The sequence below is a fragment of the Typopeltis vanoorti genome, chromosome 18, assembly GCF_054136105.1.
Source record: "Typopeltis vanoorti isolate ZY-2024b chromosome 18, IOZ_Tvanoo_1.0, whole genome shotgun sequence".
Lineage (NCBI taxonomy): Eukaryota > Metazoa > Arthropoda > Arachnida > Uropygi > Thelyphonidae > Typopeltis > Typopeltis vanoorti.
In genome coordinates this window covers 57,177,475-57,202,523 of record NC_143566.1, presented here as the reverse complement: position 1 = coordinate 57,202,523, position 25,049 = coordinate 57,177,475, and positions in this window count along the sequence as shown.

Below are 25,049 nucleotides of genomic sequence, written 5' to 3'. Positions count from 1 at the left end.
ATTCATAAACGGCACTTTATTTTCTGCCATAATTTTCCCAAAATACTAACCAAATTTGTAATAGATATTTAGAGTAACCTGCACAGATGTTTATTTGCGAGCTAAGATTGAAACTTGTTTATTATGTATGCAGTTTATTTTTAAAAATGTCGATTAATGTGCACAACTGCGTATGGCATTTTATTATTATTTCTTGGAAATGCTCGTATCCATTTACGTTCGATTCAGATTTCATTAGTGACAGAAAGAAATGCCATGTTCGCCGATTGTTTTGCTTAAATGTTCGTTCCTTGTAAATGTCTTCTTTCTTAATCCGCCTCTTTTACCTTTACGGTGTCGAGGTTTGAAGTCTTTTAATCATTTTCAATTCGAACTTGCAGGTGATTGGCCTACAGAATCTCCTAAGTATTCTTGTCTGTAAATTGCGTGTGTTCAAGGGGCCCGGTTTGCCTGTTCTGAGGAACGAAAAACCCGAGTTTCCCTGAGGAAAAAATCCTCTACCTCTGTATGAGACTGGCTAACTCACCTTTCATCGAAAGAGACCAGATAAAGGTTCCTCACGTCACTGACGGCAATCGAACCCAGGTCTTTCCGACCAAAGGGTTTCGTCTATACCGACCGAGCTACAGAGACTCTTCCTTGTAAATGTAAAAGAACTAAATAAATAAACTATATCCTCTAACGCATTTTATTCCTAAAGGAGGTGGACGAGTACTTTAGCCCTAACTTTTTGAAGATTGGTAAGCAGCCGGTCTCAACACTTCAGCCATCACTGACAGTGAGCTGAAGCTGTCAATGATCATGACTTTCAGGGAGGAGATTACAGCAGACAAGTGCTGCTATTGAGTCGATTTTTTGAGCTTAGGGAATTAAAAAAAAAAAACGGGTTTCCTGGAGGGAAAACCCTATTTTCCTGTGTCAAAAAATGACTAACGAAACAAGCAGAACTGTAAGTTCGAATTCGAACGTGTGCGAACTGTGCAGTGGCATAGGACCTCGCAAAGCGCAAAAAATTGAAAAATAAAATAAATTAACAGTTTTTTTAAGATTATTATATAAATTAATATTGTAATTATTATATAAAAAATATTATATAGAAAAATATATGTATATAATTTTACAACCAACTATCGTTGTTATAGTAAGCGAAATAAGATCGTAGCGCTAGAGCGGTAGTATTTGAAACTACTCTAAGATATATAACAATATCGTACAACATAGTGTTAAATAAGGAAAAGTGCATTTTAAAACAGGTGTTTTTAATAATTTTAAGGAGTTTTTTTATTTTAGTTTATGGTTTTATGAACAAGTAAGTATATACATGTACTGTCATGGCAATTTTTTTTTTATGTGACATTACTTGCAAAACATCTTTAAAAATATATTTTGTAAACTGGTTTTAGGTTATCCGACATCAGAATTTTTCTTCAATAGCAGTTTTCAATCTATATTAGATTTATTTATTTTCTAATGTTATCTATTTTAGATATATTTTATTTATCAGGTAAGTAATTTTGTTTTAATTTATTAACTTATTTTATAATTAAATGCATCGTATTTAATTCTAGAGTATGACTAGTCGTGAGAGAGATTATTATGGAAGAAAATACCCAAGTGGGCATGAAAAACGAAAGCGAAAACAAGAAAAAGAAGCGGCTGAGGAACATCAAAGAAATTCACTGTTTAAATTTATGAAGTTGAACTCATATATTTGTTCAGATATATCAGTTGATAAAGGGAGTTCTGAAATAACTGCAAACCGTTCTTCGGCTTCAACATTAATTAATAATGAGAGTTCTGAAATACTCAAAGGAAGCGGAGAACATGACGCGTTTGGTCAAACAATGAGTATTGAAGATCCTAAAATTGAGACACCAGAGGAAGATGAACTATTTACTATTGATGATCCAGCAACATGGCCCAAAATTTTGAACAACGCAACATTAACATAAATTGTACAACGTGGTCCACCGTCTCTCCTCCGACTGAAAATGATTTTCCGAAAGATGACAACAAGAGGTGTTTTTCCACAGCTCACTATGCTAGGACAATTGCAAACGGAGAGAAGCAAAACAGAAGATGACTTATATATTCAAACTCTTCCAACTCTATTTTTTGTTTTTGTTGCAAATTATTTTCTTCTGATGATAATTTTTTTATCTAATAATGGCTTTTCTGACTGGCGACATGTAAGTGAAAGATTAAAGTCGCACGAACGAAATCCAGTGCACATGAAATGCATGTATTCATGGACACAAATGGAATGTAATTTAAAACATCACAATACAATTGATCAGGCAAATTAAAATGTCATAAGATTTGAAGCAGAACGGTTAAGAAATGTTTTAAGACGAATAGTAGCAGCAATTCTTTACTTATCCGAACATAATTTAGCTTAAAGAGGTAATTTTGATACTTTGTACACAGCCCATAATGGTAATTTTTTTGGAATCATAGAATTAATTGCAGAATTTGATCCACTTTTAAAAGATCATTTAATGCGATGTTCGGGGGAAAAAAATTATAGGTAAGAAACAAAATTCGTATCTATCACCCATTGTGCAAAATGAATTAATTGTTGATATGGGAACCAAAATTCAACAAAATGTTGTAAATATGATACGACAGGCAAAGTACTATTCAATAATTCTTGATTGTACTTCTGATGTTAGTCATTAGGAGCAAATTTCCGTAATTTTTAGATTTTTACATATATTTGAAGCAGATATTGAAATTCGTGAACACTTTTTGACGTTTTTAACAACTAATGACACTACTGGTAAAGTTATATCTGAAAATATAAAATCACTTTTGAATAAATTAAATCTTAAATTGTCAGATTGTAGAGGGCAAGGGTATAATAACGGAGCGAATATGAAATGAGTATATAAGGGAATCCATGCTTACATTTTAAATGAAAACGAAAAGGCATTTTATTCTCCTTGCGCCTGTCATAATTTAAATTTGATTTTAGGGGATGTCGCAAAATCATCAATTATAGCAATAAATTTTTTGAATGTTATACAAAAAATATATACATTATTTGCCTCAACTTCACGTTGGGACATTTTAAAGAAATTTGTTAAACAATTAACTCCAAAACCGTTACATTCCCATCTTGTAGAATAGAATCAGTTGGAGCTGTACGTTTTCAAATTCCAGAATTTTTAAATGCACTAAAAGAATTATTTAAAATTGCATCAAATAATACTATCAAAAGTAGAAGTGGTTTCAATATATGAACAAATAGATTCATTTGAGTTTATACTAAGCCTTGTAATTTGGTATGAATTTTTGTCAAAAGTTAATTTGGTAAGTAAAGTATTACAAAATGCAAAAATTCCCATAGACGTAGCAACTAAGCATATTAAAGAGTTAGTGCAATACTTTGAAGAGCGGAGAATATCAGGATTTGATAACTGTTTTGAGATTGCTAAAGAACTATCAAATCTATTATAAATAGAAATTAAATTTAAAGAAAGTCGAGTACGTCGAAGAAAAGTATTTTTTTGATTATGAAACGCCTGATGAATCACACATAGGCGATAACAAAGATAATTTTAGGATAAATTTCTTTTTTGTAATTTTAGATACTGCTCTCCAATCTGTCAAAAAAAATATTTGAATTGTATGAAATTCACGAAAAATCATTTGGATTTCTTTATGATATGAAATTAATAAGAAAAATGACAGAAAATGAATTAAAATTTTGCTGCAAACAGCTGTATCAAAAATTAAATACAGATATTGATGAATCTGAATTTTAAATTAATTAATTATTTTTAGAAATATGGTTCCAGAAGATGCATCCATTAATATTTTAAAATTCATAATTGCAAATAATTTGTCGGATATTTATCCAAATATTACTACTACATTTAAAATATTATTGACCAGTCCAGTTACGCTCGCATCAGCAGAAAGGTCATTTTCCAAATTAAAATGAATAAAAACCTATTTACGATATTCTATGTCTCAAGAACGTTTGTCGTCCCTGTCAATAATATCTGTAGAGCATGAGATTTCAAAAAAAAAAAATTTGAATTTTGATAGCGTTATAAGTGATTTTATTGATAAGCGCATTAGGTTAAATAAAATTTGATATATTAAGATTTCTTTTAAATCTTATAAGTTATACATATATTTCATTCTTTATAGTAAAAATGGATATTTTTTCATATTTTTATATTATTATTTATATTATTAAATAAACCATTGTTCTGGTGTATTTATATGATAATGTGTACTTACATAATAAAATAATATATCATGTACATACAAACACATTTATTTTTTAACTAATTTTTTCCCTTTACTTAAATTGATGCTAAAGAGCATACTTATTTATGTGCATAAATATTTTTCATATTTGATTTAATTAATTAACTTATATTATATTCTTCCATTTAAAATTTCCATAAATGTTACTACCTTTCAGGGGCCCGCTTTTCCATTTCGCACAGGGTTCCGTAAAATGTAGAAACGGGTATTAGATAATAAAAGATATTAGCCGGTCTCATACGAAGGTAAGGTTTTTTTTTTTTTTCACTCGGAAACTCGGGTTTTTCGTCCCCCAGAACACGCAAACCTGTCTCGTGAACACACGCATCTACAAACACAGAGCTAACCACCTTATCCTCGAGTTACGGTTGCGGTTGCAAGAATACAAAACCTCGATACCGTAAAGATAAAAGAGGAGGATTAAGTCAAGTAAAGTAAGGAAAAGTTGGTGGTGTCAAAAAAAAAAAAAAAAAAAAAAAAAAAATCGCGACATTTTATACAGATTATCGCTTAATGAACAAGGATTGCGTTAAGATAATATAAATCTCTTGAACGGAGTTTTATCATTTATTCATAAAAAAAAATTAATCCTGTAATTTTTTTACTCAAAGGGGTTTAGGTAAAATTCTTTCAGCATTAAAGTTTTTTTTTGTTTTTTTTAAATCGCCTGGCAGATCTTTTCCATTAGTCGTCACCCATAATTATTGAGTTCGTGGCTACCAGCGATTTAGACTTCTGGGAGATGGCAGACAAGTGCCATCATGATGTGTTCCTAAATTTAATTAATATTATTGTCTGAAATGGTGCAAGTAATATTTTATCAAGTAATCTGAACATATGAACTAAAATCACGGTGAATACTGAAGGGACAAATTACCCCCCTCCTTTTTTTTCAAGGGATTGTAGATTGTACAGTATGAATATAAATAATGCAGATCAGTCATATCTTTAAAATCGAGGAATGATGATGAGGAGGCGCTATCAGCTGGTAAACATAATAGGAAACACATCTCATCATGATGAAAGTCATTTCTGCTTTAAAATGGCTCTGAATGATTGAAGTCCTGGTTTCATCAGTGGTTTTAAGTAGTGAATATGAAGATACGATTAAATTACGTCTTTGGACATTACTCTATAGACTTCAAACCTATATTTTTAGCAAGAACTGTAGAAAGGATACGATTGGAATTTGAATGCATTTTCTATTGCAATCTTATAAAGAATTCATTCAACTTATTGGTATGAAATATGCTAGAAAAAGGATTGAAAGTATATGATACTCCTGTGAACACCTGTTTTACATTAATGTACAGTATAAAGATAAATAATGCAGATCAATCATATCTGCCAGTCTACTGACTTTTTACCACACCCAGCATATATTATACACCATGATGAAACAGCATAAATTGAGTAATAAGCGATATGAATTAGAGATAAGCAACAAATATAAAAGTTAAAAAAAAAAAAAAAAAAATTTCTTTGTTTTGAATCTCAAAACCAAGACGCATCAACATAGCAGCGACCTTTTCTCAAGCAGCTGTTATTGCAGCTATACATTCGATGCCAAAACCTTTTTTCTTTATGTAACCCAAAAGATCGACAGACGGAGAGGGATAGATCGCAGCAGACGCCCATGACCCCGATTACTTCCGTCACCTAGAAACATCATCCAGACCATACGTGTCTGTCCATAAGTTTGTGCGTGGGTGAGTTCTGTGGGGGATTTCAGTTCAATAACGCGGTAGTTTATGTTCTTCTTCGTGAAGCGTGACTTTACCCCACCCAGCGTGGGGTGGAATAAGATAAGCCCACTCCAGTTTAAAGGGCGATAGAGAAACAGAGGTGGGCGGAAGACCTGGGATGTGACTGATTCTACTAATGCCTTCCTATTTAGTTTTGGTATGAGCAAAGTATGCGATAAGAACCTTGGGCCACGTGGAAAGAAGTATCACTTTTTATATGAAAAGAAATGATTTTGTGCTTCTGTCTTCAACTTAAACCGAAATATACGAAAATAAAGGAGTATATGTAGAGACGAGCAACTTCAAACTGGATTGTAGAATCGATATTTTCATTATTATTCAGATAATAAAAAGCGTAGGATAAAATCTGTTCGTAAAAACCTTGAATCCCGTTCATGTTTAAATCTAAATTGTAAAGCAACATAAAGGAGTATAATATTTATAGTAATGAATACTTAATTCATTACTATGAAATTATCAAGAATAAATAAATATGTTTTTTTAAAAGTCCCTTATGGCAACTGTTGATCTAGACTAGTGGTTCTCAGCCTTTTTCCACTTGTGTACCCCTTTTAAATCCATTTCTATAAATTGTACCCCTTGTTTTTAAATACTGACACTTTTGTTCAGTGCCTACCTTAATGTAAAATAGTTTACTTTACTTGTTTTTCCGTCATTACTGATTATTTTTAGTGTATGGTCCCAGAACGTATCCCCGGGGGTACGCGTACCACCGTTGGGAAACCCCCGGGGATACGTGCTGGGATAAAAAATAATCAGTAATGGCGGAAAAACAAGTAAAGTAAACAAAATGCAAAATGTTAGTTATGGAACATTAAATGTTAAGTTTGAATCACCGCTAATGGAGTCACTTCAAAACTAGCTCATATTAGCGAATGATGAATGGTGAGGTGGTGGCTGTAAAGTCCTCCCCTAAACCACTCTTCTACCAATCATTACGCACAGTTCATGCGTCACTTTTGTCACCCATCCTCCTTTCCAGAACAATTGCATGTTACTAAGAAATTATCTTTGCGATAACGAACCTTCCACTGACTTCCATTTGCGACGTTTCTAGAACTTCTCCAAAAATATAAATACATTAGTAGCCAGACTGTTTGATCAGTTCAGTTATTAACTGAGTATAAGTAAGTGCGTTGTCTTTAATTGTGATTCTTTTCATTAAGATAGGCACTGAACAAAAGTGTCAGTATTTAAAAACAGGTATTTTAAAAACAAGGGATACAATTTAAAGAAATGGGTTTAAAAGGGGTACACAAGTGGGAAAAGGTTGGGAACCACCGATCTAGAACAATAGTCTAACTTAAAGTATATAAAAGATTTTGAAATCAGTCAATAACATGCACTGTTTATATACTCGATGGCGTAACTACATTAACTCAAGAAGCATTCTATGTACCTCATTTAAGACCTTAAGAATATTTGGACTCTTTGAGAGCTATGTTAGATCCATCTAATCATTTAGGTCCCCTACATTGTAGGATTTGCATGCACACTGTGGTGGTCATGTTTATATGTAATCTGCTAAGTAGTTTCTATATTATAATCCCGAATCTAAGAGCATAAAGAATTAAACTTGAACAAAAGTCCTTTGACCCATCTGTTTGTATCACAGGTAATCATTACAGTATGTTCATACGACATCTCACAGAACCAACCAAGAATCACAAACGTTTCCTTCAGCAAAGAAGCACCATTTTTTCAAAAGGAATTCCCCTAAGATAAGTCGAATATTGGTAAGGTAGAAAACACCTTAAGGGGGGGGGGGTTCTCTGAAGAATGACTAGTAAATGTTGCATGGGACTTTGGTTCATTATTGATGGCTTAGTGTGCAGCGATGGGACTTAAAAACCACAGAAGATGAATAACCGTCTTTAGTAGTATCTGATGCTATCCGATCTTATGCTATCTTAAATTATCTTTAGCTGTTCCAGCATAGTATTTATTTTCTGAACTGGAGTGTTTTAATCATGAAAGATATTCGCTCATCAGGAAAGAAATGCAGAATAATGTAAAAGGAATAAGAATAGGAACAGTGGCGTAGCTAGAACTTTTGTCGCCCGGGGCCATTCCTGAGTTTGCCGCCCCTCTCAATACACACCAAAAATACTACAAAAAGTCAAAACGACGTATAGGGAAATAAATTAAACCACTATGTTTATTTTTGAAGTAAAACTTTAATTTCAACATTCTAAAATGTTATTTTTCTTGCTTTTCTGTTAGCAAAATCGTCGATGACATTGGCGAAGTCTAGTTCATAGTAATGTAGGTAATTCTTAATCAGTTTTATTTAGAAAAACTCCTCTCATAACTAGCAACACTTACAGAAAATATCTCACCATTCCTCAGAAATCGTGTTATCAGATGATGATGAAGGATCTGCTGCTACTGATAATTTTCATTAATATCATTCTGGTCTCTTATAATATGTAGGGTCTTTGATGTCGTTTTTTTAGGATCTTTGATGTCGATTTTTTTTATTGAGTTTTATTCAGAAATATTCATTGGACCATTGGTAGTTGCATATTTAATTCCTCATCGAACGGTAATCCTTGCGACAACTCCTTGTCTGATGTGAATCGAAATTTTTTTTTTTTTTTTTTGAAATCCGATCCTAGAGAATATTAGTATAATAAAATTTCCTTATTTGTATTACAATTTAGGGTAAATATAAGGTTCAGATAGCTGCTTTTTTTTTATGATGTTGAATATTTGGTTAGCAAAGCTTAATGGAACATAAAACTATTCCAATATTACTATCCTGCAAGGCTAATGAAACTGCTCATGTGACATTTACTAATTGAAGTTTATTTTGAAAGATATAATAATATTGTAACATGTCTCAGACATTCTTGAAAAGAAAGGTGGTAAATCATGTTGAAAAATCTCATTTCTGAAAGAATTTTTTAATACTTGAAGCTTATAATAGGATAGAAAATCAGTATAAGAATGAAATATAATACGAGAAGCGAAGAATCAAAAATGTATGAAGGGATAAAAATAAATCATTAAAATTCAATGATAAGAATATAAATAAAATCCAGTTAAACATTAAAATGATTGAATAAATGTCAAGGTGAAAATGTATAAAAATACTAAGAGGTTGAACATCAACAATAGTATATATGACGTGTTGGCAGGATCAATGACGGTGTGTTTGGGGGGCGGGGTGCTATTCCGAGTAATCGTCATCGGATTTGTTGAAGAAACGAAAAGGAAGATAGTTATAATGTTGTCCTGAAACTTATGAGGTGATGGCTTTCACGTCAACCTTAGTACGATCATATCTGCATAATTTGAGAAATGAGCAGTTGGTGCCTCATTCTCCCTTTAGTTGTGAAATGGGAGGTAGGCGACCAAGCGATCACTCGGCAGGTCGATGCGCTCTGGACCGTTAAGTTGGAATAATTCTGTGTTGAATAAAACTGGCTTGACGAAACTTCCGTGCCAACAAAGTCTTGCCAGGGCATGAAATATTCACATCTTCCTTTGTCCTCCTCCTGCTCTCTCTCTCTCTTTTGAGAGAGAGAGAGAGAGAGAGAGAATGGTAGCGACCAGTTATCTATATCATAGTCCTGTAATATGCCATCATTGAAATGAACTCTCTTGATGAACAATATATTCTGCGATCCTCTGCCCGTTGTTCTCATCCAATAATTTATACGATACTGTAATTGTGGCCACCATTCAAGAGCAGAATCTTAATTTGCAAATTAATTTTTTTTTGTCTGTCAGTCAAAATGTATGATTTTTCATACATACTATTTACTGTATACGCATGTGCATATATGTGTATAGAATTGCATACGAGTATATGAACACAGATTATATATATACTACTACATAATAATAATAATTATTATCACCATCATGCGCGCGCGTGTGCGTATATATATATATAATATTCATCAAAGCTTGATTTGCTTCCTCAGTCTTAAGAAAAGGCTGTCTTTCTGAAAATGAAACTGTGCCGAACAAAGCGGCCTTTTTGCAGCTGCCCAATTTTTAATCCATCTAACTCGAGTGCTTCTAGATGTTTTTTCAATGTTTTAGGGATGGCGCCTAAAGCACTTATTATTATGGGAATAACTTTCGTTTTCCTTTTGCCAGATTCGTTCAACTTCGATTTGCAAATCGCGATAATTTGTAGTTTTTTCATTTTCTTTGTCGTCAATCCGACTATCTCCTGGTATACTGATATTTCGATAAACGTAACACCCTTGTTTTCACTTTTTTCAACCACTGTGATATCGGGTGTATTACATTCCAAGCTTTTGTCAGTCTGGATTTTGAAATCCCAGAGTATTTTAGCTTTTTCATTCTCATATATATATATATATATATGTGTGTGTGTAATTAAAATATTACATTTTCTGTTTATTACAAACATTTAGTGCATTCATTCATTTTTTTTATAAATATACATTTTTTTTTACAAACTTTGTTATTTTTACCTACTATTTGCATTTCATACTAGGGGGGGGGGGTCTGGAAAGTTCTGATAAACACCTGGAACAAAAATAATGTTAACGCAACTGATATAACCACAAGAAAGAACATGTCTTGAAACCCTTGAACTCCCATGTTTCATCAAATTATAATAATTTATTCTTTCTTTCTTTCTTGTAGTTATATCAGTTACTTTAATATCATTTTTGTTCTAGGTGTTTTTCAGAATTTTTCCAGATCCCCCCTCGTACATATCTGCAAATAATAATAATAATAATAGTTAGTTGGTAGCTAATAAACTGTCTTCATCATTACATCAAGTTGCGAATCTTTCTTGAATTACTATTATTATTATTATTATTATTATTATTATTATTATAGGCGTCAAAGTGCTAACTGCATACTGGTTTTAGCTCAGGTCATCATTATCAGTTATTCATAATGTGTCTTGTTATTTTATTTTATAAAAGAAAGCCCTTATAATGGCTGAACATTTAACGTTTGAAGAGAATTTACTAAAGTCCATATCATTATTTTGCTATTGAATATAGTTTCAATAGCAAAATAGTTTTAGCGACTTCTATATGTTTTGTTGATTTCAATATGATGATATAATTATTTGAAAAACAGCTTCAATAAAGTAACATAAAATCGAATATAGTGCAACTATTTGCACTGAATGCACTTGACAAGTGCATATTGCTAATTGCTCGTACTCGGATATGTAGTATGTCTATCCATATCCCTCAGAAAAAGAGAAAAAAAAAAGAAACAGAAAAGTAATTTTATGCATTCCATATTACCACAAACAACACTTGGTTCGACTTCGGTAGTACAGAGCTCACATGATTGGATACACAGCTGATCTGTTGGAAAGCTGTGGTATGAAGTAGCGAATCACGAATTTGTTCATTTTACCAATAATTCAACACGGAATTTAAACCCAGGCTGGAAGAATCATCCTCTCCCCCATACACACACCAGTCGACATTGTTGAGTATCAACAAACTCAGAGATTAATAAACATGAGATAAATGCCTACATGAAAAACATGTTTATTTATTTATTTATTTTTAATATAGAACCTTCTTTCTTTTCTCTTCCCATATATTTAATGAAGGCGAGAAGATTATTCTTCTAAATTCTTTTTCAGCAATTTGTTCTTCGAAAAATTCACATTCGTCATTTATCTTCATATGCGAAACATTTGTCTAGTTAACATTTAGTCACGGTTTGAAATTTTGCCTATAATAAAACTACATAATGTAGTTTTATTATAGGCTATGGATATTTTTAGCGACTGGATATCCATCGTATCGAAGTATTTTGTTAGCAACCGCTTATCATCTTTCATTTAAGTATTATGAACATTTAAAGTTCGAAATGCATATAAGTTTTCGTCGCAAGGGGATTAACTTACCATTTCATATGGTCCATAACTATTTCTGTCTGGGAAATTAATACAGTGGGTGAGTGACCGAACATCCTTGAACGGAAGTACTTGTACATTTTTTTTCCATTCGTTTCTTACTAATGATACATCCCCGTATATAATTATTGTGTGTCGTTACTAAAATGACTTATTGTGAAGCTTCTGTGTAGGCGCGTTAGGTCGAGCTGCTTCCCAATTAAGTATACCACCAACCACGCATTTCCACCAAATGGCAGATAATTTCTTTTCCTGGATCAATGTCTCTGACATTAACACAGACACAAATTGATGTCTTCCTCGTTATTACATATGGTTCAACACCTTATACAGTTTTTCCACGTTCATCAAGTATACACTGCATGTTCGTCAAATGAGATCTTATTACAATTCTTAGGCGTTTTCATATCGTGGACTCCTAACCGTGAAGAGCTGAGAGTAAACGTTAGTAATTTATCATGCATACAGATATTAATGTAATCTGAAGTATCCATACTGAATTCTGATGTGGAAAAGGGAAGGTTGTTAACGACGCAGCAACGACGTCCTTCCTGATAACCATAACAAGAGGTCAGAGTTGAGGTAAGACATGGATCATTAAATCAGAATAATAATCCAAATGTTGACTGCTAGTTAGATTCACCCGACGCATTTTCCAGTGTAAAATACACCAATTCCTTTACAAATGATGATAAAAATGAAAATTGCTATGTTGAAAGTTCCTGATGAAAATTGCATCCATTAATTTGCTTTTAAAGTTAATTCTTGTGACTTCATGCATAAATAAAGGACAACTTATAAATAAATAAACCTCCTAACGCCTTTTATTCCTCAAAGGAAGCTTGCGAGGCTATTTATCCCTCAATAACTTTTTGAAGATTGGTAAGGCAGCTAATCTCCACATATTGCTATCACTGAGAGCAGGCTCAAGGCTATCAGTGATTTTTAATATGACTCTGAGGAGGAGCGCATGGCTGATAAATAACTGCTGCCAACTGTTGTTCCCTACCACTATATATTTTTTCTGAAATAGTGTGCGCGTTCCACGATCTATTTTTCTTGAATTGTAGATTTAAAAACCGGAATTCCCTGGAGGGAAAGCTGTTTGATTATACCAAAATCAAATCAAGTAAGGTTTACATAGTGCATTTCCCACAGCATGGCTACCTCGTTCGCCTGATCTCAACCCATGTGACTTTTGGTTGTGGGGGGCCATCTGAAACTTATGAAGGACATGTTCCTGATTTACCAACTTTGAAAGACAGAATAATGCAGGTCTGTTGCATTCCACTGTAAAAAATGCCATTCACAGAATACAGTAAGAACATCTGAAAGGACATATCGAACCACGTCTGTAAGTTATACGCACACGCAAATTGATTTGTTGTGCCATTACTGTTTAATTAATCCCAAATCACGCACTTATAGCGCCACTTCCGTGGTGGCAGAAATTGGTACTCTTTTTTATCTTCTGTAAATGAAAAATCCCAGGTTCCAGAGTGTACTTACATCATATATTCCCAGACATTCGTTTTATGAATGTCTGGGATGAGTTTGATAAAAGGAAGGAGTATTTTAAAAGAGATGGTTTGCACTTAAATGGATTGGGCGCTTGGCATTTAGAACATTTATTGATAAAAGATAGAGTAAATGGTCAAAAACAGGGACACTGGATTTGCTAGGGAAGCAGGTGATAGAGTCAGCTGTAAATAGTACTAAGGTCATTAATTGCTGTGAATTTGGGATTAATTGTTCGCAGAAAATTAACAGTATAGAGAGTGGGCTAATAAATAGAATGGATGAAAATCGGCATGAGACTATTGTGAATACTAAAATTAGTAGAATGAATATCAGTTCTAAAGCTGGTATAAGAAGTAAAGGGGATCTGCAGTTTTTGTACACTAATTCAAGAAGCATACGAAATAAGAGGGAGGAATTTTTGGCATTAGCAGGGAAATCACAACCAGCATATGGCTTGCATAGGACTGGCTATAGACCTAAAAATGAACTGTTTCTTCGCCCCCAAATCATTAGAATAAGTGAAACATGGTTGAATGAAGATGATATCGTAACGGGAATAGAAATGGAAGGGTACAGTATTTTTCGTGAGGATAGAAAGGGCAGGAAGGGAGAGGGAGTGCTGCTGATGATAACTGGGGAATTAAGTCCACATAAGGTGGACATGAAAGAGGGAAATAGTGGCAATGGTTATGAGGCAGTGTGATGTAATGTGGAGGTTGAGATGAAGATATATTTAGTTGGATGTTGCTATAGGCCTGGGAATGTGGAGAGTGGTGATGAAGAAATGTATAAGCAACTTGGATTATTAGTGAACAAAGGGCGGGTAATTATTATGGGTGATTTTAATTATGGTGGTATAGATTGGAATGAAGAGATAGCATTTGGGAATAAGGAAAATGAATTTCTCGAGTTTTTGAGAGATAATTATCTCAGGCAGCATGTAAAGAAAGGCACGCGAGGATCAAGAGTTCTAGATCTCATCATTTCATCAGAGGATGTAATTGTTAGAGAGGTTTCATATTTTCTTCCAGTTGGTGAAAGTGACCATGAAGTAATCACCTGTGTTGTGGCTAGTCGTATGCAGGCTTTTGCCAGGAAAGGATATGTGTGGAATTATAAGGCTGGTGATTATGACAAGCTTAGGAGACAACTTAGAGCTATAACATGGAACGACGAGTTGAGCGGTAAGGAAATAAATGCTGCATGGGAACTTACAAAGAAATGCATAATAGCATCAATGTATGAATGTATCCCAGAGGCCAAAAGGCTGAATAAAGGTGGGTGTAAAATGAATGGATGTGGAGCTTAAGCATGAAATCTGGAAAAAGAAAGTCCTTTGGAGGACGTACAAGATGAATAATCGTAATCAGTCACATGAAGAATATAAAGAGCAAGCCAGGAGAGTGACTCAGTAAGGAAAACAAAAGTAGAGTATGAGCAGAAATTGGCAAATCAGGCTAAGAAAAACCCTAGAGAGTTTTTTAGATATGTGGCAAGTAGAAGGAAGAATGATCATGGAGATATAAAGTTAAGGAATAAAAGTAGTAGAATGGTAACTGCTGCAGAAGACATTGTTGAGGTATTCAGTGATCAATTTATAAGGGTGTTTCATCCTGATCAGGGTGGAACCATGAGGAACTTAAGTGTAGAGGACATAGGAGAGGATAGCTTAATTGTGAGTGAGCAGGAGGTATTTGAGGAAATAAATAACCTTGATGTTAATAAGGCGATAGGATTTGATGAAATATCACCACGCATCTTAAGAGAATGTTCCAGGGAACTGGCAGTAGCATTGGCATGCCTGTTTAACAAGAGTTTTGCAACAGCACAGGTTCCAAGGGAATGGAAGGAGGGTAAAATTGTTCCACTGCATAAAGGTGGTGATAAGGCTTCAAATTATAGACCTATCTGTATATCTGGAGTTGTGGTGAAGGTCTTGGAGAGATTGGTGAGAAGTAGGATACAGAAATGGGTTGATAACAGCAGTTTTCTCTGTGGTTATCAGCAGCATAGGTTTGTTAAGGGGAGATCTTAACACTAAGATCTCCCTTAACAGTTACCAATCTCCCCTTAACAAATACCTTGTACAAGGAAGATGCATATACAGTAGTGTACTTGGATTTTGCAAAGGCTTTTGATAGACTGCCACATGAGAAGCTCTTAATTAAATTGAAAGAGATGAGATTGGATAACAGACTTCTGTGTTGGATCAGTAACTGGCTGTCAGATAGGTATCAGAAAGTTGTATATGGGGGTGCAGTATCTCGAAAGAGAAAGGTCACCAGTGGTGTGTCACAGGGGTCAGTTTTGGGGCCATTGTTGTTCAGTTTGTATGTTAATGATATTGGGTTGAGTTTAACTAGTGATATCCAGCTGTTTGCAGAATGATGCAAAACCGGGGGGAGCAATGCACAATCAGGCTGATGTTAATGCCTTACAAGTGGAACTGTCAGTTCAATGTTGCCAATTGTAAGGTTTTGAGATTTGGTAAGCAACGATGGGATGCCAAGTATATACTTGGTGGGAAAACTTTAACAGAAGTAGAGGAGATGAGAGATGTAAATGTGATGGTGGACAAGGACCTGAAATTCAGGGGCCACATTTCACAAGTTATGAAGACATCACATCGAATAATGGCAATGATGCGGAGAACCCTGACATGCAGAAATAGAGAGGTTATGATTCCATTGTATAAGGCCTTGATCAGGCCTCATATGGATTATTGTGCACAGGTTTGGTTGCCGGGTTTTCATGGTGATGAGGATATGTTGGAAAGGGTACAGAGAAGATTCACAAAGGTAGTCAGAGGTCTTTGGAATGTAGAGTACGAGGACAGATTGCGGGAATGTAAGTTGCAGAGCCTCGCGAATTGGAGGAAGAGGGAGGGATGTGATTGAGACATAAACTGGTCAGGGATTGTTATCAGATAGATATGGAAGAGATTTTTCATAGAATTGAAGAGGGAAGTAGAACAAGAGGCCATTGCTGGAAACTGTATAAGGAGAGTGTGAGCAAAGGAATGAGAAGCAGGTTCTTTGCATGGAGGATGGTTGGTGAGTGGAATGCATTGCCTGAGTGTGTTGTGAATGTGGACACATTGAATCAGTTAAAGACGAGGTTGGATAAACATTGTATGCAATAGTGAGCACCTCCCACGATGAGTCTCTGACTCCATGGAGGTCGGGTGTTGATAATAATAATAAAAAAAATAATATATTGGTTGAATTTCGTCCAATACATTTTTTGCTGCAACGCTCTAAACACCTCCTCTTTAATTATGGCTGCCCTGTATTTACAATCTTTCATGAGTGTGGTGGGATTTATATAAAAAATAATCTAAACAACCAAACGATTTTCATCATCCAACAGATATAAATTTCTTCCCACAATATGACTTAGGTTCATATTCTTGGAATGAATATGAACCTAAGAATGAATGCAGGGGTGGCTCGTGCATAGGCGCTGCGGATCTTGCAGCACACCCAATTTTTCTCGATATATAAATATATTTATTAATTTATTTATATTTGCTTGTAATATTTAATTTTATCATTAATGATCCTACACAATTCCTTCTTATTTTGTATAAAAAAATAATAAAAATCCATCTTGTAGCACTTAGGAGGGCGAAGGACACTAGCAGCACTGTGTTTACCACAGTGTCACATTGCTACGCGCGCAAGCATATGCACGTCATAGTGAGATACGAGCTATTAGTAATGCGGCACTGTCCGTCGCGCAGTTCCACTGTTGTTTATATGCAGTTTGAGCCAGTAGTAGAGTGTTCGTAGTGCTTATCGTGTTTACTCCGTCTCTTTAAATATTTGGACATTACAATTAAAGGATTTAATTGTAATGTCCAAAAATCGTAAATCCATTCCTTTAATTACAATTAAAAGAATGGATTTTATTTTTAAGTAATTTTGAATTATACCAAACTGTATAATTTTATCAATAATGAACAATATTTTTTCGTGTTTAATTTTTTTTTAAATTTTTACCATAATTTTGATATTTTAAACACGCATAACTGTACTTACAATGTGTATGTATATTTCGACAGTTGCAGCACTCCCCACGATTTTAAGCCACCAGCCGCTACTGTATTCTTATATAAGTATTTAAAACATATTAAAATAATCAGGCACATATTGGAATCCCTGACTTAACGGAAATTTTCTCAAATCTTTTTTTTTTTTTTTTCAGGAGGAATAAATGGGCTTTATTTTTTTTTTCTTCTATGCTTTGTATTCTTATTATTTTCCACATAAAAATTTAAAGTTTATTTTACCATAATCTTAAAAATACTTTTTTTTTTACCCCAAGTATTCTTATTTAAGAGTTGGAAGTTGGAAAATTAAAAAATCAGTAATGCCTAATAAGTTATTAAAATTCGCTATGACATCATTATTATAAACATCTCGAAGTAAAAGAGAAAGTTTTCTTCTGTAATTTGCAGAGTCCATTACTACTGTTGCTTTCCCCTTGTCAGCTTTGGTGATTGCAGAAGAAAACTTTCTCATTTACTTCGAGATCGCTCCACATATCAAGAACTTGATTATGATCCAACCAACAGACAACTAAAGAAATTAAATTCTCTCCTAGATGAAGTCATCAGTTTAGATAGAGACACTATTGAAAGACTTAAAACTCATTTTGCAAGACCTCCTAGATTTTATGGTCTTCCTAAAATACATAAGATTGACTTTCCTCTTCGTCCAATAGTAGATTGTATTGATTCTCCTACGTACCGTATAGCCAAATATCTAGCTAAATTATTGAAATCTCACATAGGCAAATCTCGTTTCTTTCTTAAAAACTCCTGATTTCTTTGAAAAATTGAAAAATATCTCATTGCAACCGACAGATCTTATGGTGAGCTTTGATATAGAATCTTTATATACAAATGTACCTCTCAAGGAGACTTTAAAATTACTGGCTGACAACTTTCCAGAAGACATTATATAAAACTATTCGATTTCGTAATACTCTGGATATTTCTTATGTCAAAACAAATTTTACAGCCAAGTAGAAGGAACGGTCATGGGAAGTCCTCTCTTTCCTGCTTTAGCCAACTTTTATTTAGAACATCTAGAAAAAGTCCTCTTCGCATCTATTTTCCCTCAACCATCCTTTTGGGTAAGATATATAGATGACATCTGTACTGTATGACCTCACAACAAAGACTACTTACCTTCTTTTTTAAACAGTATCAGTTCCTTACATCATCGTATAAAGTTTACTGGAAATGGAAAAAAACAACCAGTTATCATTTTTAGACGTTCTCCTCATCCGGTCACCTTTAAATACTCTTACAACTATAGTTTACAGGAAACCAACGTTCGCAGGTCGTTATATTCTTAAAGAATCGGCCCATCATCCTTGTCAAAAAACGGGAATCATAAAATGTCTAATCAGAAGAGCCAAAACTAATTGTTCTACTTCTAATTTTCTACAGAAAGAACTTTCTACTATCCAACATCATATAAAACTCAATGGCTTTTCCGAAAAGAGTACACAACATCTTCTCGATTCGTATAATCCACCACTAAACAACAAAGATTCAATACGTCGAGTTCCAATTCCATACATCTCCGGGATTTCAGAACCTATCTCAAGAATTCTGAAGAAATATGAGTTAACAGCTACTTATTCACCTATTAACAAATTATCTTCCCATTTTCCTTCTCCTAAAGACAAACGCTCAACTATGTCTCTTCCTGGAGTTTATCAAATTCCCTGCAACTGTGATCTCTCCTATTTTTTGACAAACTGGACGCTCTCTAGAAAAAAGAATCCAAGAACATCAATCCTCCATTCATCACAACAAACCCGAAAAATCTGGATTGGCTCAGCATGGGATAGAAACTAACCACAACATCCTTTGGTCAAAAACTCGCCTCTTACATAGATCCCGCTATAAATTTGAACGTTTATTCAAAGAAAGCGTAGAGGCCTTACTCCATCGTCCTAACCTGAATCGGAATGGCTGTATATCTGTATCAAAAATACGGGAAAGTCTAATCAGGATAACTCATTCATTCATATTAATTTTATGTTATTTAAAATTATTGAAATTATTTATTAATATCTTTATTTCAATCACGTCTCTGCTTAAAAATATTCCCTTTAATACTTAGTGATATAACATCACGCGGCTTGTTCTATTTTTAAATGATCTATTGTTAGTATTCCACCTTGTATTTTTTAAAACTGTTCTTGTAGTGCCACTGAAGATGGTCTACAATTTTCAGACCGAAATATTTGGCTAATTAAATATCTTTCTTGTGTTTACGTGCTTATATTATACAATCTTTATGTCACAAGTATCCTTAAAATATCATATTCTTGTTTAATTCTTTATCCAAGTATAAGCAAACAAAGTTCGTTTCTATCTTATGAAAATAAGTGTGAAGCTGGTTATTTGGTCAACTTATTGAAAAAAAGGTAGAAATGGAAGCAAGAAAACCACTAAGAAAAGATATAAAAGCAAGCATTTTCAAGACATCTGCATTAGATATATTAGAAAATTGTTAAATGAAACATAATCATCAATGAACTAATGGTGGAAATATCTAGAAGGATAAATACAATCAAAATTTTCTACTTTCAGTACTGAAAGTAGAAAAGTTATTAGAATGTGGAAAGGTAGCAGCTGGCTAGAGTAGATATTTTATCTGGAATACCCAAATATAAATGTATAAAAGTTTTAAATGGCTACATGGCATTCAGAAAGCTTAGAAAGTTGAATCCCAAATGAATGGAGATAGATTTCCTATTGTACTAATTTGTAAATAGGTAATAAAAGTGAATCCGTACAATTTTCCCGTTGAATGTTCCAGGAAATATTTATGTTGGTGTACTTGAGAAGAGATTAGAAAAATTGTTGAGGAAAAACTTTCTCCCTATTGGACCTGAAAGTTTTTTTTTCCAAGTTTGTCTACAACAGTTTTCTTACTTTTCCTTATGTTTGCATAGATATTGCCTGGACTATTCAATAGGGAAATTCTTCAGATTTAGTTTTACTACTTATTCATAGATTAATACAATGCACGCTCTACCTCCAGTTATCTGAAATTCGACCTTCTAACTAAGCTTTATAATTTATGTAACCTTAAAGCTTTTATACTTCCATATTGAGTATTTAAGATAGAATATCAAACCAGCCCAGCTACTTTTCCACATTCTAGGCGTCTATTAATTTTTCTACTTTCTGCACTGCAATATACAGTATGTTTGATTGCATTTATCCCTTCTGGATACTTTCTGCTTCTAGTTTATGCTGATTAGGTCATATTTAATAATTTTTGATGTACGAGTAATTACTTCGGATGTCTAGAAAATGCTTATCTTCATTTTTACAACTATTTCTCCCGGTCTAAACCAACAAACAAAAATGTCAAATAGAAATTATGTTTTTATTCCGATTAGTTTCGTGAAATACTTGTTTCACTTCACTTCATCAGAATACCAACAGAAGTCTACGCTACAAAATGCTCATCTTCAGTTTTTATATCACCTTGGTGGTTCTCTTTCTCCCATTTCCACTTGGTTTTGTATAATATATAAAACAATGATCCTATTTAGGTCGTGATTCAAAACACTACGCACTTTGGGAGTTCTGAGCAGAAATTTTTTGTAGCCTTGCATTAAATGTTAATTAGTGTGTTAATTAGAATGATATTGCCCATTTCACCCATTGACTTTAAGTTACTGTACATTCAAATAGTAAGTGCAGATCGTTGGTATGTGCGATCGTTGATTTAGGTAGCATCTTCTTATTTTATGTATTTTAACGAGATGATTAGTAATCAGAGATTAGTTAATGAGATCAGTAAGAACAGAGGATTTCAACTCAATTCTGACAATACAAAGATTATGGTTCTCAAAGTAAATATGGATTGGGAAGCTCCTGAGAAACAAGTGTATCTTAACAGAGAAAGAATTGGGAAAGTCAGCAAGTTCGAATACCTTGGCTTCATTATTAATGTGAAGAATTCCTGTTCAGATGACTAGGAATGGCTAAAACAACAGTCAGAGACTTGTCTAAAATCTGAAAGGATCGATCTATCTCCATAAGAACAAAGTTAAGAATTTTGGACGCTGCAGTTTTAGCAACAGCGACTTATGAATGTGTTACTTGGAACCTAAAGAAGTCTGGGGAAAAGGATAATTGCTTTTGAGATGTGGTGTTACAGAAGACTGTTGAGGATAACATATACTGAAAGGCAGTCAAATGGATGGGTGCTGAAAAAGATCAGCAGAAGTTTAAAGCTCCTTAAAGATACTGACAGAAGAAAATTGAAATACTTTGGACACATTGAAAGGAGAGCATTTCAAAACAGTAATAGAAGGTAGAGTTCATAGAAAAAGAGGAAAGGATAGATCTCAATGAAGTGAATGGATAGTGTGCCTGGAGTGATCTTCAAAGAGTTGAAGACTCCAGAAAAGCATATGACAGGACCACCTTGCGAGGACAATGTGGAAATCACCAAGGAAAAGAGTGACCATACGGCATCTGATGGCGTCCGATGAGTAGATGGACATCGTCAGATGTCCATCCATAATAATTTATGAAGTTATAAAATTTGTGTATTTTTACAGTCATAAAAAACGCATTCTTATGTTTAAATAAATCTTTATATTCCATTTCTAAATTTTCTGACTAAAGCCTTATACTGTAAGTGTTATTGAAATTAGATCATCTCCAAAAAATACCAAAGCATTTTATTATATAAACCTCCTTCTCACAGGAAAAATAAATAAATAAAAACTGTAGTTTTGAGTTACGTATTCCATTTTATATTAAAATAATATCGTCTGCCGTTTGGGTGCTCACTCACGCACGCTTGTGACGAAAACAATCTTTCATCGCTATTTGAAATCAAGAGTTTGTTTATTATTACATATTTAGTAGTTTCGGAAGTGTTCAGTACCTATCATAAGTATCTCTTTTTTTATATTTTAATAATATATTATGTTATATTTTATGCATTAATGAAATTAGAATATATTTTAATTTAATTTATACAGTGCAGTATTATCGTTCAGTATAATTTGGCAGTATATATATATATATATATATATTTGAACGCCGTGAACAGAAACCGTTCACGGCGTTCAAATTATGCTGTGTATTACTGTATATACCAAATTTAATATGGGAATGGAGTAAACATATTAAGAAGTCTTAAAGTTAACCCAGGTTCTCTTAAGAGGGGAAGGATAGCAAATGAGGCCACTGTGTCCTCTTACCAAGTAAAAAAAATAATAATGTTAAACGAGGCCTAATTAAAGCTTGTGGCCTCGAAAAGCTAGTTTCCATTAAGTTAATTCGTCTCGATGATGTTTTAGTATCCAGTTTCGGGAGAATATTTAAGTGTGTAATTTAGACATCAAAAAAACAATATATATATATATATATATATATATATATATGGTCTAACACGTGTAGTTATTTGCACTTGTATTAACTAAACATAATTTGGGATATATATATATAGTTTAAAACGTCCAGTTATTTACGTTTAACTAAACATAGTTTTGAAAAGTGCAGTGATATTTTTCTGAGAAATTGAAATTAATTAGGTTGATTAATCAACCTAATTAATTGACGGTTGATTGGTCAACCGTCTAGTACGTCTTGTGTATCATCACTGTTTCAACAGTGGCAATCTCCCGTAATATCCATTGAGACTGTATGTAGGCTTAATTTTATTCAACAGCAAGTTCAGAAGAGTTCAATCTTTTAAACTACGTTTGCTTACAGACAAGCAATAAATCACGCCTTATCTTTCACGTTCACTGAAATGTCAGAGGCATCGACTTCCCCCCCTCCCTTTTTTTTTTGGTTATACAATGTTGATAAGATAAAGCGCACTAAACAGCCTAATGTGTACATTCTACTTAACTCAAACAGTCGCGCCGTAATTGCAGTAGAAGTACTTTTTCAGTAACATCTGGTGCTGCTTTCAACTATTTCGATCCCCTTAGGAAAAAGTAGACCTTAGATATATATGCACGTAGTCCATGTATTCGGTTTGAATATCCAAGTTTTGGATGTATATTAATCTAGTTATTATCAGAATACCGATAGAATTTAATTATGCGGAAACTTTTACAAAGAATTTGAATATAATAAAATTATTGCACAAAAGATCTCGATTTTCGAGCCTGTCGACAATGTTTTCCCTTCACATGAGAACCTTCATAGGACTTTTCAACTGAGAAGGGTGAGCTAATCGTTTTCATGCGCAGGTTTCATGATTTTTTTTCCCTCCCAAGAACTTAGGTGTTTCTTATAACAGAAATGCAAACCATCCAGAGACTATAATTGATCTAACGGAGTAATGAAGGATAGAAGTCTGTCACCATGTGATATCCCCATTAGTTTTCCCAGGGGTAGATGATAACAACAACATTGACTCGTTTCAAACTACATGGCATCTTTATAATGTTGTAGGTAGAAAACCACAAGCGAGTTGTCAGTAGCTTACAAATATGTTTCGTATCACTCTCATCAGTTTACTTTGGGCCAGAGGGGGCTCACGCAGTATGAAAGTCATTGCTGGAACAACTGCTTTGAGCTCAGTCAGCACTGCTGACATCTGCGATAAGTGGAAGCCGTAGTAACATGCAAAAATAACTTTTTATAATCATACACACACACACATAAAAAAATGAACCCTATTATTATTTGCTTAGATTTTGTCGTTCAGTATTTTGCTTGAACTATATTAACTACCTGACCATTCTAATCTTCATTGTTTTCGAATAATAATTCCGTCTGTCGTCCTGGTCTGCAAATAGTGCACATGTTCTCCACCGACTGACTGTAGGCTCGAATCTCACTGCAGGCATGGATGTTTGTTGATGCTTGCAGTGGAATAAATGGTAGATGAACATCATCGTCCAATATGAGATCACCATCCCAGTTATGAGGATTGAAGTGGCTTGAAAAAGTTTGGTCTCTACAGCAAATTTCCCATATTATCTAACCCTTAACCAATTCAGAGTACTGAAAAAGAAAGGATGATAATTTTGCAAAATCAGCGTGAAGTGTGTGTGTTATTGTTGAAACTGAATAACGTCCTCATAACTGCATAACTTAATTTTAATGATCAAAAATAAATTTACATTGTAAAAAGGACAGTAGTAACAAATGATAAATAGATACCACTATTGTACGAGGGGTTCCGAAAAGTAAGGTAACACGTTTTTTTTCCCTTAATAATGGTGACAGAAAATGAGATAAAATACGGTGGACAGATAGACCCGTTAATGACGTTCAAAAAGACCACCATTGCAGCTTGGCGCTACTGTTGTCTCACGGCTATTTCCAGTTGCATGATGGCTGTTACCGTGCTAGTGTGGTCCCAAAGAGGTGTCTGTGTAATTATTCGTCTTTTGCAAGCAACAGGGGCTTCATCAAGTGACAATCATCGTGCACTGGTTGCTGTGTATGGCGAAAAAAGTGATGTTAAATAAGCAGGTGTGTTTTGGGTGCAATGAATTTAAAGCGGGCTGTATTGACATTGACATCGAGCGGGCAGGCCTTCATCGGGCAAAACAGGTGTGAAATTGCACAAGTGGTGAACTTGAGT